This window comes from Mercenaria mercenaria, chromosome 4 (assembly GCF_021730395.1).
Source record: "Mercenaria mercenaria strain notata chromosome 4, MADL_Memer_1, whole genome shotgun sequence".
NCBI lineage: Eukaryota > Metazoa > Mollusca > Bivalvia > Venerida > Veneridae > Mercenaria > Mercenaria mercenaria.
In genome coordinates, this window is record NC_069364.1 from 75,594,972 (window position 1) to 75,607,742 (window position 12,771).

A 12,771-nucleotide genomic window follows, 5' to 3' on the forward strand; every position below is an offset into this window, starting at 1 on the left:
GCAGCATACTGTATCTGATATAATTGTATTATAAGTATGATAATGCATTGAATTATATACATGTACGTCCTGCACGCTAAAGCACTTCAAAACGAATATGTTTATACATGTACTTGGATTTTGAGATTAATGATATCATTTTGGTTAAGCATTCGAGATGTAAAGCTCAACTAAAGACCTCTTCATTGAATTAATTAGTAGTTTAGATAGAAGCAAATAAATTTAAAAACATTACACTTAATGCTGCTTTATTCATATGACTTAAGAGAGTATCTGATATATTGTTTCCTGTCCATTTTATTATAAGTCATATTTAGTAACTTATATGAATCTTTCATGCCATATTTGTCAACAATTTAATCTGAAAATTGTAAAAAGTGAAAATTAATTTCATTGAAGCTGCGGATGTCTGTGTCATGTCATCTTTCATGTCATCTTTCAGCTGTCTGCACTAAGGACAGATTGGTTACAAGAGCGTTAAACTTCATGTTTTTGCCGTTAACATTTAACCTTACGTTCACAAGAACGTAATTAGGACAAAACAACCCACAATACGTGAATTTATCAGCGAAATAATTTGGCAGTTAAATATGGGCTGTTAAAGTATTTGTAAAAACAAAGCGTTTGAATTAATACGAGTGTTATCGGCCTGTCAGAAATTCAGCCACAATATTTCATACGAAGTACAATTTTTTTGAAAAAGCATAGCGGTAAGCAACATGTCTAAGAGAGCATCTTTATCATAGCTCACTTTGAAGACTCTGATTGTATACCGGAATTGAAATTAGTTTTGAAACAATTCAAAATTAATGAGGATATCTTGAATTGTTTTCGAAATATTGTATTTTTTTATTTATTTATTTATTTCAGTCTCATCTATGTACAATACAACCAGCAAATACATTGTAATAAAATACAGCATACATTTCACCGTATTAGATTTCATGTAAACAATATTGTCTATATTTAAAGGAAAGGTAAAGGAAAAACCTTGTGGTGAAATGTGAATATAAAATATGGAAAAAAACTTTTGAAGTTTTATAGCATGTGTAAATTAATCACAGGAAATAGAATCTATCAGGTTGAAAGCGATATTAAAATACAGGAAGACATTTTGTCTGTGCAAAAACTTCGATCATAGACAAAACTGTTACCACAGCTATATTTTCGGTCTTTCAGTTTCATTAAATTAAAATCTTTTTATCAACATATTGATAACAAGAAAATCAACCCAACGGTTAAATAAAACTAGATTTAGCATACTTTCTGAATCATTATTAAATAGAATCATATTGTCGTTGTTATTGGTGTTATTTAGTCACGACAACAACTTCAAGTCTATGAAGACAATAGCAAAGGTATTTTCAATGTACTTCGCTGAAATTTGAAACCGTGGCCGTTGGATTGACCTGTACTATTAATTAAATAGAATTAACAATTTATGCCAAGCAATGATTTGTAGTTGATTGAAGTTCACATGCGAAGGAATAGAAGCATGAGTGATTAAATAATACGCATATGAACGGCAAACATTGATTTTATTTTGTGTTACGATTGTAACACGACATCAAGAACAATTCTTTACATCCTTGATTATACCAAATATTTGTCTTTTTGTACGGTTTTCTTTTCAATCGCGCTGCTATGGCGCTTGGCGCTATGACGCAATTATGAGACGTACTAACAATGATTTTGTTGCACAGTAACACAGTTTCGGTCTTCTATTTTAAAAAGGAGAATAAATTGGGTCTTGTTAGAATAGTGGTTTTTCAAACCTGTGTTTGCATGTTTTTTTGCGATGTATTCTTAAATCATTTACGGATTTGATAAACTAAATAAAGTTAAGACTGTATGGTAAGGGGTTAACTCCATTTGAAAACATTTGGAGGATAGTAGCTAAGTAGTATAACAGTGGTCCTTTAACCCAACAATAATTGCTAGATCTCGCGTTCCCCGCAAGTAAATCTGACAATATCAGCAAGTAAAACTGACAGAAAACCGAAGATGACTCATTGGCTAAAAACGTGTTACTTCAGACATGACATTTTCTTTCGAATCGCCGTTGACAATATGGCCTGACCTGTGCCCGAACTTGCAACCCTTTTTCCTCAAATCTGTATGCTAAACTGCCAGGCCCAGCTACTTTTAGTTTACAAATGTCATGTATTTCTGACCTTAACAATACTTACGAACTGAAATGACATCTGTGTTTCTGCGCTGTAATACAAAATTCTGTCACGCTGATAAACAACTGCCGGAAACGCCGGAACGTAACACACATGTATTAATCTTAACGAGAAAAGTGTGGACTACTTTTATACTGCGTGTTCTCTTCCCGGGCGCAGTGAGTGTTTTCGTGAAATAATTCTCCCCCAATATCTGCTAGTTACTTGCAAACTGGAAAACTAACCGCCGTTGCATAACTGAAATTCTAATAAAAAACGGCTTTCAACGAAAGTCGAACAGACATAACTTTTATTCATACGTCATCTAGGTTTTTTTCTTACATCATCAGTTTTGAAATGGCTGACTTTGCGCTACACTGTTCATTCATTGACATAGATCCTTTTTTCTTAAAATGTTAAAATAGAAATTGTCTGTTTTCCTAAATATTCACTGTGAATCAGCTGTGACAGTTACAGTTTTTTAAATTTCACTTTCAAGAAGTAACAACTGAAAAATTATGACGGAGTCTTGGCAAGTGTAAATTAAATAGAAAGGAAACTGTGATAAGCCTTCGCAAAATCCAAAGTTTTTGCTTGGCAAAAATTGCACACAAAAACGGTTTGTTATCTATTTGCTTACATCAGCGTTTCTATCTTTAACTTAAACGAAGTGACACATTCTTACTTTTAATGTTGAAGACTGATAGCAACAAATGTACTATGTCTGCAAAGCCCTGCAGTTATTTTGGTCAAAATTAGAAATTAACCGTGAGCCAAAAAAGTCTTAAAAGCTTTTAATTTTGATTGACTAATGGTCGTCCGTAACATAAGGGAATAAATTTGAATCAGACTATTTTTGTAAATACGAACAAAACAGAACCACGGTTATGACGTAAAAGATTAATAGCTGTTCGTTCTAGAATAAAAAACAACAACATAGAATAACATCTGTTATAATATATACATTTACATATGTAATAAATATGAATATGCATGTACTTCTGTAATTAACATCCGCTGAATACGTGTCTATTATTCATAAAAACATTCTTGTACTGTCAAAAGATCAATATAAAACCAGCCTTAATATCATTGACCAACTATACATGTAACTTCGATATAAAATGTTGTCCTTTGTTAGGGCAAACACGATCACCCATCTACGATTGCGCGTCCTTAGGCGTATATTTTTATGTTCCAGATAGTAGTTCTGAAAAGGGTATGAGCCTTTTGATTAGCATGAAGGTTAGAAATTTCATTCTTGCGTTTTGAAATAGAGCTTTTGTTGTTTTTTTTTTTTTTTTCGGATGAAAGCATTAGTATTTCACCTCACACTGATGAAACTGTCAAAAAACTTCTAATTGCTTGTACATATTAACCTTTCTAACTGCTGCTGTTCTTAGTATTTGTATTATCGGAAATAGCAATGTATAGGAATAAAAAATGGCAGGTGATTGAAATAAACATATTGAGTATCATAATTGGATGGAAATCTTTTCAGAGGCAGATGTCGAAAGAAGGTCCTTTCTTCTTCACAGGAAAATATACACGTTAAGCGCTACAGATTCGCGTATGAGACCCTGTCGTCTAATAATCAAAGGCCATATCTGTCTTCTGAGCAGACAGTATTAATGTATTAATGATAAACACATCAGTATCTTTTTTTTCGTTAGGTATACGCACAGGAGGCAGTAACGTACCTAGAATACAGTATGGGTCCATGTGTCATATACACTTAAATATATACAATAATAATGTTTTCTTTTTTTTTTTTTTGCCCCTGTGACAATGAGCCATTAGAAAGGTCTTTATGAGCATTTTGACATGTGCATTGCTTCCAGGTCCGTAATTGTTTTCCAAAAAAATATTTTTTTATAAATTTTTGGCCGTCTTTTGGCCAAGTGAATACTATTTCAGAAAAATCTTACTTCAAAACCCAGTTGCAAACCGTTTACGCACAAAGAGCGAGCAACGGCGTATAAAGCGGTAGTTTTTTCTCAATCCGAATAAATCTCACACATTTTATACACCGAAGTCTTCCCCCTAAAACACATCAAGTATACTGTGTCAGTTAAAAATAACGTTACAAGTGGTCAGAATAGGCTACATGCAAATTAACAAGACCAAAAATAAGGTTCAGTCCTACTTAGTTACTTACCAGTTGCTATTTAATTTAAATTTGGTAAATAATCTTCGTCTACCGTAGCTGCTTGTTTATAGTCTGGTACAATTCTGATTTTATCGCTACGTTTCAAATACGTAAACTGTCTCCGCCAATGAAAACGTTCTTTACAACTGCCGTCTTGTCATCGATAATCATGGCAGGCGGAGGTAAATAGCGAATCTGTAAGTTAGAAAGTAGGACTGAACCTGATTTTCGGTCTTGTTAGTTTGCATTTAGCCTGTTCTGAACGGTTATAATGTTATTTTAAACTGGCACAGTGTGCTTGGTGTGTTTTAGGGGGAAGTCTTGGTGATAAAAATGTGTGAGATTTATTCGGATAGAGAAAAAACTACCGTTTTTACGCCGTTGCTCGCTCTTTGTGCGTAAACGGTTTGCAACTGGACTTTGAAGTAAGATTTTTCTGAAAGAGTATTCACTTGCCCAAAAGACGGCCAACCATTTGTAAAAAAAAAAATACTTTTTTTGAAACCTTGAAGCAATGCACATGTCAAAATGCTCATGACCTTTCTAATGGCTCGTTGTCACAGGGGCAAACAATTTCAAAATGACTTTTTGGCTTTTTTTCAAAGAAAACATTATAATTGTAATATATTTATTATAAGTGTATATGGCTCATGGATCCATACTGTATCCTAGGTACGTTACTGCCACCTGTGGGTATACGTCGACACAATTACAGGTCATATGGCGATTTTCCAGCTCGTGGATGAAGATCCCAGGTGCCCCTCCATGCGTTATTTCATCATGGACGGATACCTGGGTAGAATCAACGACCTTCCGTTAACCAATCTTCCGTTAAACAGCTGGATGGCTTTCTCACATAAAGAATTCAACTCCCCGAGAGAGGCTCGAACCCACGTCGGTGAGGAGCAAGTGACTCAGAGTCAGCGACCTTAACCACTCGGCCACGGAAGCTAGAACTAATGACGGAGTACGCCCTTTGGTGGAATCTTATTTTTGATATAGCTCAATTAGGTTTTCACCTATTTAAAACATACATATTAAAGACAAAAGTACAATAGGAAAAGCCACATTCAAAGAATGCTGCCACCAATATATCACTCTTCATTGAAGTATGGCTTTCTGTTCATCTTCAAGAACACAGTGCCATAGCACAATCACACTTACTACAGACGAAGCAACAAAAATAACAAAGAAGAAACAAACAGATATAAACGTACAAGAAAAAGGAACATCGCAAAACCACGACTGGGAACTTTAAACTAGTTTACTGGCACAAAACCTCACTCTTTTATCCCCTATCATGTTCGTATGGACACCGCTTTGTAAAGTCAGATCACCAAAGGAAACATTGTTCGTTTATAGGCACGTCAAAGCAGGGCAGTATTTTTTCATTGTAAATTTCAGCTCATTCGGGATACAAATGTATATAATTTCTAATTAAATCATTTGTTGCTGGGCCTATAGGAAACATTTAAAATATCAAAGTTAGAAAAAACAAACAAGATACGTTGATTTTGTTTTTAATTCTCATGGGCTTTAAGTGATACAGGGGTCTTCCTATTTCATAATTCTTAGAAGAAATTTAAGAAATGATTTTGTAGTTTAAACAATTAAGGCAGTTCCTTCATTCATCATTGCAGTTTGGGTCCTGCCTAAGGAATCGAAAATTATTACACGATTAAATGTGAATACATTTTATAAAAATTGCAGTAACCATTTCATTTGAAAGATTAACTAAAATATAATGTGCAATAATTGCAAATAATGACTTGAGATCTGTTTAAACATACGCAAGTATCTAAAAAAAATAAGCAGACGTGTACATTTTTCATTTGACCATTCTAGACAATATGTTACTTTATAACTATACGAAATTTCATTAAAAACTACATAGTACAAATTACTAAGCAGTTAATTTGTCATTAAACGAGCTTTTTACAGAATGAGAATAATTTTCAGAAATACTGCCAAACCCAAGAGATGCAAACTCTTCCCTATGAACACAGTGGAACAAGTGTGTTTTAAAAAATCGAAAAACTAATAGTTTTTTTCAGTAGTCCATGTCCAAAATTGTTGTCCTCATCAGCGGAATTGACGGTTAGTAGGTTAATAAGGCTATGATCATAAACTACTTTAAAGAAGTTGCTGCTGATGTCTTACCTTTTTAATGAGCTGACTTCAAACAACAGTACATGAAATGCATAATGCCTGGATGTATTTAAAATCCTCACCTTTACTGCATAGAGTTCCCTTAAGACGTTACATTACCATGTGTTTATCACAGTTGGAGATTAACCACAGTGTAGGCAATCCATACCATTAAGCAACCACAGCAGTGTATGCCATGCAAACGAAGCAGCTGCTACAACAGTGTATGTCATGCATACCATGTAGCTGCTACAATAGCGTATGCCAGGCAGATGATGCAGCTGCTATAACATTGTATGTCATGCATGCATTGTAGATGCTACAACAGCGTATGCAATGCGTACTCTGTAGCTACTATAACAGCGCATGCAATGCGTACCATGTAGCTGCTACAACAGCGTATACCATGCCTACCATGTACAACTGTGTATTGAATGCATACCATGTAGCTGTAACAACTGTGTACGACATGCATACCATCCAGCTGCTACAACAGTATATGCCATGCATACCATGCAGCTACTACAACAGTATATGCCAGGCCTACCGTGTAGCTACTACAACAGTGTATGCCATGCATACCATGTAACTGCTACAACAGCGTAAGCCATGCGTACCATGTAGCTACTACAACAGTGTATGTAATGCATTCCATATAGCTACTACAACAGTATATGCCATACATACCATGTAGCTGCTACAACAGCGTATGCCATGCGTACCATACAGCTGCTACAATAGTGTAAGTCATGCATACCATGTACCTGCATAACAGTGTATTCATTACATACAATGTAGCTGCTACAACAGTATTATGTGCATACCATGTAGCTGCTGCAGCAGTGTATGCAATGCATACAATGTACCTGCTGAAACAGTGTATGCCATGCATACCGTGTAGCTGCTACAACAGTGTATGTAATGCATTCCTTGTAGCTGAAACACGTGTATGTAATTCATTCCATATATGCCATGCACTCCATGTAGCTAAGCTGCTACAATGGTGTATGTAATGCATACTATGTAGCTGCAACAGTGTATGTAATACATTCCATGTAGCTGCTACAACAGTGTATGTAATGCATTCCATGTAGCTGCTACAACAGTGTATGTCAACCTACCATGTAGCTGCTACAACAGTGTATGCCATGCATACCATCTAGCTGCTACAATGTAGCTGCTACAAAGGTGTATGCCATACATACCGTGTAGCTGCTACAACAGTGTATGTCATGTCTACCATGAAGCTGCTATAACAGTGTATGCCATGCATACCATGTAGCTGCTACAACAGTGTATGTCATGCCTACCGTGTAGCTGCTAAAACAATGTATGCCATGCATACCATGTAGCTGCTACAACAGTGTATGCCATGCATTCCGTGTAACTGCTACAACAGTGTATGTAATGCATTCCGTATAGCTAGCTGCTACAATAGTGTATGCCATTCATACTATGTAGCTGCTACAACAGTGTATGCCATGCCTACCGTGTAGCTGCTAGAACAGTGCCATGCATGCATACCATGTAGCTGCTACAACAGTATATACCACGCCTACCGTGTAGCTGCTACCACAGTGTATGCCATGCATACCGTATAGCTGCTACATACACTGGCATATGGTATAGGTGCTACAACAGTGTGTGCCATGCATTCCGTGTTACTGCTACAAGAGTGTATGTAATGCATACCGTATAGCTGCTAGAACAGTGTATGCCATGCATACCATGTAGCTGCTACATACATTGGCATACCGTGTAGGTGCTATAACAGTGTTTGTCATGCATTCCGTGTTACTACTACAAGAGTGTATGTAATGCATTCCGTGTAGCTGCTACAGCAGTGTATATAATGCATTCCGTGTAGCTGCTAAAACAGTGTATGCCATGCATACCGTGTAGCTGCTACAACTGTGTATGTCATGCATACCATGTAGCTGCTACCACAGTGTATGCCATGCCTACCGTGTAGCTGCTACAACAGTGTATGTAATGCATTCCATGTAGCTGCTACGGCAGTGTATGCCATGCCTACTATGTAGCTGCTACAACAATGTATGCCGTATATACCATGTAGCTGCTACAACAGTATATGTATTGCATTCCATGTAGCTGCTACAACAGTGTATGCCATGTATACCATGTAGCTGTTATACAGTTTATGCCATGCATACCATGTAGCTGCTATTACAGTGTATGTCATGCATACCATGTAGCTGCTACAACAGTGTATGCCATACCTACCGTGTAGCTGCTACCACAGTAAATGTCATGCATACCATGTTGCTGCTACAACAGTGTATGCCATACCTACCGTGTAGCTGCTACCACAGTGTATGTCATTACTACCATGTTGCTGCTACCACAGTGTATGCCATGCCTACCATGTAGCTGCTACAATAGTGTATGCCAGGCATACCATGTAGCAGCTACAACAGTGTATGCCATACCTACCGTGTAGCTGCTACCACAGTGTATGTCATGCATACAATGTTGCTGCTACAGTAGTGTATGCCATACCTACCGTGTAGCTGCTACAACAGTGTATGTAATGCCTACCGTGTAGCTGCTACCACAGTGTATGTCATGCATACCATGTAGCTGCTACAACAGTGTATGCCATGCCTACCGTGTAGCTGCTACCACAGTGTATGTCATGCCTACCATGTTGCTGCTACAACAGTGTATGCCATGCCTACCGTGTAGCTGCTACAACAGTGTATGTAATGCATTCCTTGTTACTGCTACAACAGTGTATGTAATGCATACCGTGTAGCTGCTACAACATTGTATGCCATGTATACCGTGTAGCTGCTACAACAGTGTATGTCGTGCCTACGATGTAGCTGCTACAGCAGTGTGTGCCATGCATACCATGTAGCTGCGACAGCGGTGTATGCCATGCGTACCATGTAGCTGCTACAGCAGTGTATGCCATGCCTACCATGTAGCTGCTACAACAGTGTATGTCATGCATACCATGTAGCTGCTACAACATTATATGTAACGCATTCCATGCAGCTGCTACAACATTGTATGCCATGCATACCTTCTAGCTGCTACAGCAGTGTATGCCATGCCTACCATGTAGCTGCTACAACAGTGTATGCCATGCATACCTTCTAGCTGCTACAACAGTATATGTAATGCATTCCATGTAGCTGCTACAACATTATATGTAATGCATACCATGTAGCTGCTACAACAGTGTATGCCATGCCTACCATGTAGCTGCTACAACAGTGTATGCCATGCATACCTTCTAGCTGCTACAACAGTATATGTTATGCATTCCATGTAGCTGCTACAACATTATATGTAAAGCATACCATGTAGCTGCTACAACAGTGTATGCCATGCCTACCATGTAGCTGCTACAACAGTGTATGCCATGCCTACCATGTAGCTGCTACAACAATGTATGCCATGCATACCTTCTAGCTGCTACAGCAGTGTATGCCATGCCTACCATGTAGCTGCTACAACAGTGTATGCCATGCATACCATGTAGCTGCTACAACAGTATATGTAATGCATTCCATGTAGCTGCTACAAAATTATATGTAATGCATACCATGTAGCTGCTACAACAGTGTATGCCATGCCTACCATGTAGCTGCTACAACATTGTATGTAATGCATACCATGTAGCTGCTACAACTATGCATGTATATGAAAATCATATGCTGCAGTGTATACCATGCATAGCAAATAATGCAATGCATGGTTTGCACAGGTCCTTGAAAGTCCTTGAATTTGATCCTAAGTCCTTGAAAAGTCCTTTGAATTTTTTCTTCCAAAAATCCCCTGAAAAAGTACTTGAATTCTGAAAAAAAATATAGAAAAGTCCTTCAATTTTGCTAAAAACGGGGGTGCAATCGTATTGTAGGGGAAAAATACAAAAATAAATAATAAATAAGTCAAAACAAGCGAAAAAACGGTGTAAAATAAAAATACATGCACACCCACGGAGGGAACGCTAGTTGAACACCGTTTCGGTACGGAAGTTAGGTACGGAATAGCGATTTTCACAACGTTGAAATATTATGCGCAAGGTCATTGTAGCGTGACTTATCAACAACAACGAGTGGCCCAAAAAATAAATGTAGTTTCGCCAATAAATGGCTTACACAGGATGATTATTCATCGTGGTTAAAGGAGTTTAAGTCAGACAAGCATAAGTGTATGTGATAAACTCATTGATGTCGGAACTATGGGAGAAAGTGCATTGAAATCACACACGAAAACAAGAAGTGAAGTCCCTTGAGGACAAATTGAATACTAGTCTTGAGAGCTTGAAAGACTTATAACAAACATGTACTAAGTATGTATACAGGCAAATATAGCTCATAAAAGGTAATCCTATTGAAGATCTCATAAAGGTTAAGATATGCTGTTGTAGCTTATGGAAAATAAAACTGTTCTGTAACTTTTCTTCTGTCATAATGCCTTATGAAGAGCCTAAATGGTTTTGTAATTTAAGATTTAAAGCGATTAAAATAGTCCTTGAAAATCCATAAAAAGTCCTTGAAAAGCCCTTGAATTTTTTTTGCCAAGTCCTGTATGAACCATGCAATGGTTATGGAGAAAAAAAACAGGGCTTTTGCAATAATATTAAGAGTCGCTTGAATTTCAAGAAATATAGTTTGATTGTAGTTCAATTTTTTACTGTTCTGCAAGTGCCACATAGTGCTTTTTTATCAGAAAACGCATGCGATTCATTAATTGTTGCCACGGAAGTTCATAAAAGACTAAGTATGCAAAAAAGCCAGTTATGCACTGTATACCTCCCTGAAATCGGACGTAGCAGAAACCACATTTATTGTTACTTGTTGTGTTTTTATTTTGCAGCTCTAATTGCAAAATGTATTTTTATTTTCGGTTCAAGGAAACATAGCATTGTTTGGGGCTTTTCACGCTTTAAAATTTAACATTTCAACCTTATTTGCGGTTTGCAATTCAAATTGTAAATTTGCTTTTTACAATGCAACCTACAGACAAACTTAACGCCTGTCTATTTTTACTACAACCGTTAAAAAGTAAAAACTGCAATTATGCGAAATATGCTCATTTCATCAATTTCATTGGACATTTTTTTTTCACTGTTATTGTTATTTCCGCCTCTCTACATTCAACTTGGACGAGATGTTTGGAGTAATGTGTTTATATTTAAATTTTGAGATATTTAACATAGCTGTACTTGGAACTGTAAAAATCGTCGGGAAACCGGAAAAAGGCGTATGAAAAATGAAATGAGCCATCAAGTACTCAAGTACTGAGATGTTTATTTACATATTCATTAATGAAAATTAGCTTTGATGACAAGGAAGAAAGTCATTTTAATGTCGAAGAGTTCGTCATTTGCATAGCCCCTATTTTTCACTCTTGAATCTCTTGAATGTTTTGTAAGTAAAATTAAACGAATGCAAAGAAATGTCCTCTCTTAAAACTTTCGCATCGCACGTTTTGCATATCAAGCGTCGACCTAGAAGAGTAGATTGTTGACACACAACACGACGCGCGACAATGCAACACGACGGTACCACGGGCGACTGTAAGGATCTTAGGTGACTCCCTGTGTAAGATATGGTTTTCCCAAACCCGAGGGTCAGCTAAGAATGCAAAAACTGAGCGTTAGCGGGATTTTTTATCCACGTTGGGAAAATACCTGATTAAAAAATCGGGGCCTCCGCGGCCGAGTGGTTCAGGTCGCTGACTTTAAATCACTTGCCCCTCATCGATGTGGGTCCGAGCCTCATATTATGACGTCAAATTATGACACCAATATGCGCACGTGTTTCCTTAGGGAAAAGATATATTAGAGAATATTATGTCTTAAAGTTCTTTAGTTTTTTCGCCAAGTTGGAGAAAAGTATATCAACCCCGAGGCTTGCTGAGGGGGATAAACTTTTCGGAGACGAGGCGGATAAACTTGAAGTTCAGAAGGACAGTCACCTCATATTCAATATATCCTGCAGTCAATAAAATCTGTGTAGGCCTATAACATATATTTGTATAGAAATGTTTTTCGATACAAAAATAATCCATACAGAATTTTACTCATTTGTAAATTCCTACGCCCTTGCTTGATTCAATTACTCTCTATTCTTTACAATAAAACAATACTTTGTCTTGTGTGTTATAAACCATAGGTGCTAACAGGGCACTCGTTTACAACACAAGCAAAGTGGTTTTGGCTCGAATAAAATACAGCCGAAAACCACGCTTAAGATAAATTCAGCTGCCTGCAGTCTTTACCTTAAATTTACTCCATTACCGTGCAAGACGAATGATTTAGATCTAAGAATT

General features: G+C 37.1%; 1 long non-coding RNA gene across 1 annotated transcript in view; it reads left to right on the forward strand.

Moving 5' to 3' along the window:
* The window catches only part of LOC123552167 (uncharacterized), a 36,534-nt gene that overhangs the window by 20,890 nt on the left and 2,873 nt on the right, over positions 1-12,771 (forward strand). The window lies entirely within an intron of this gene.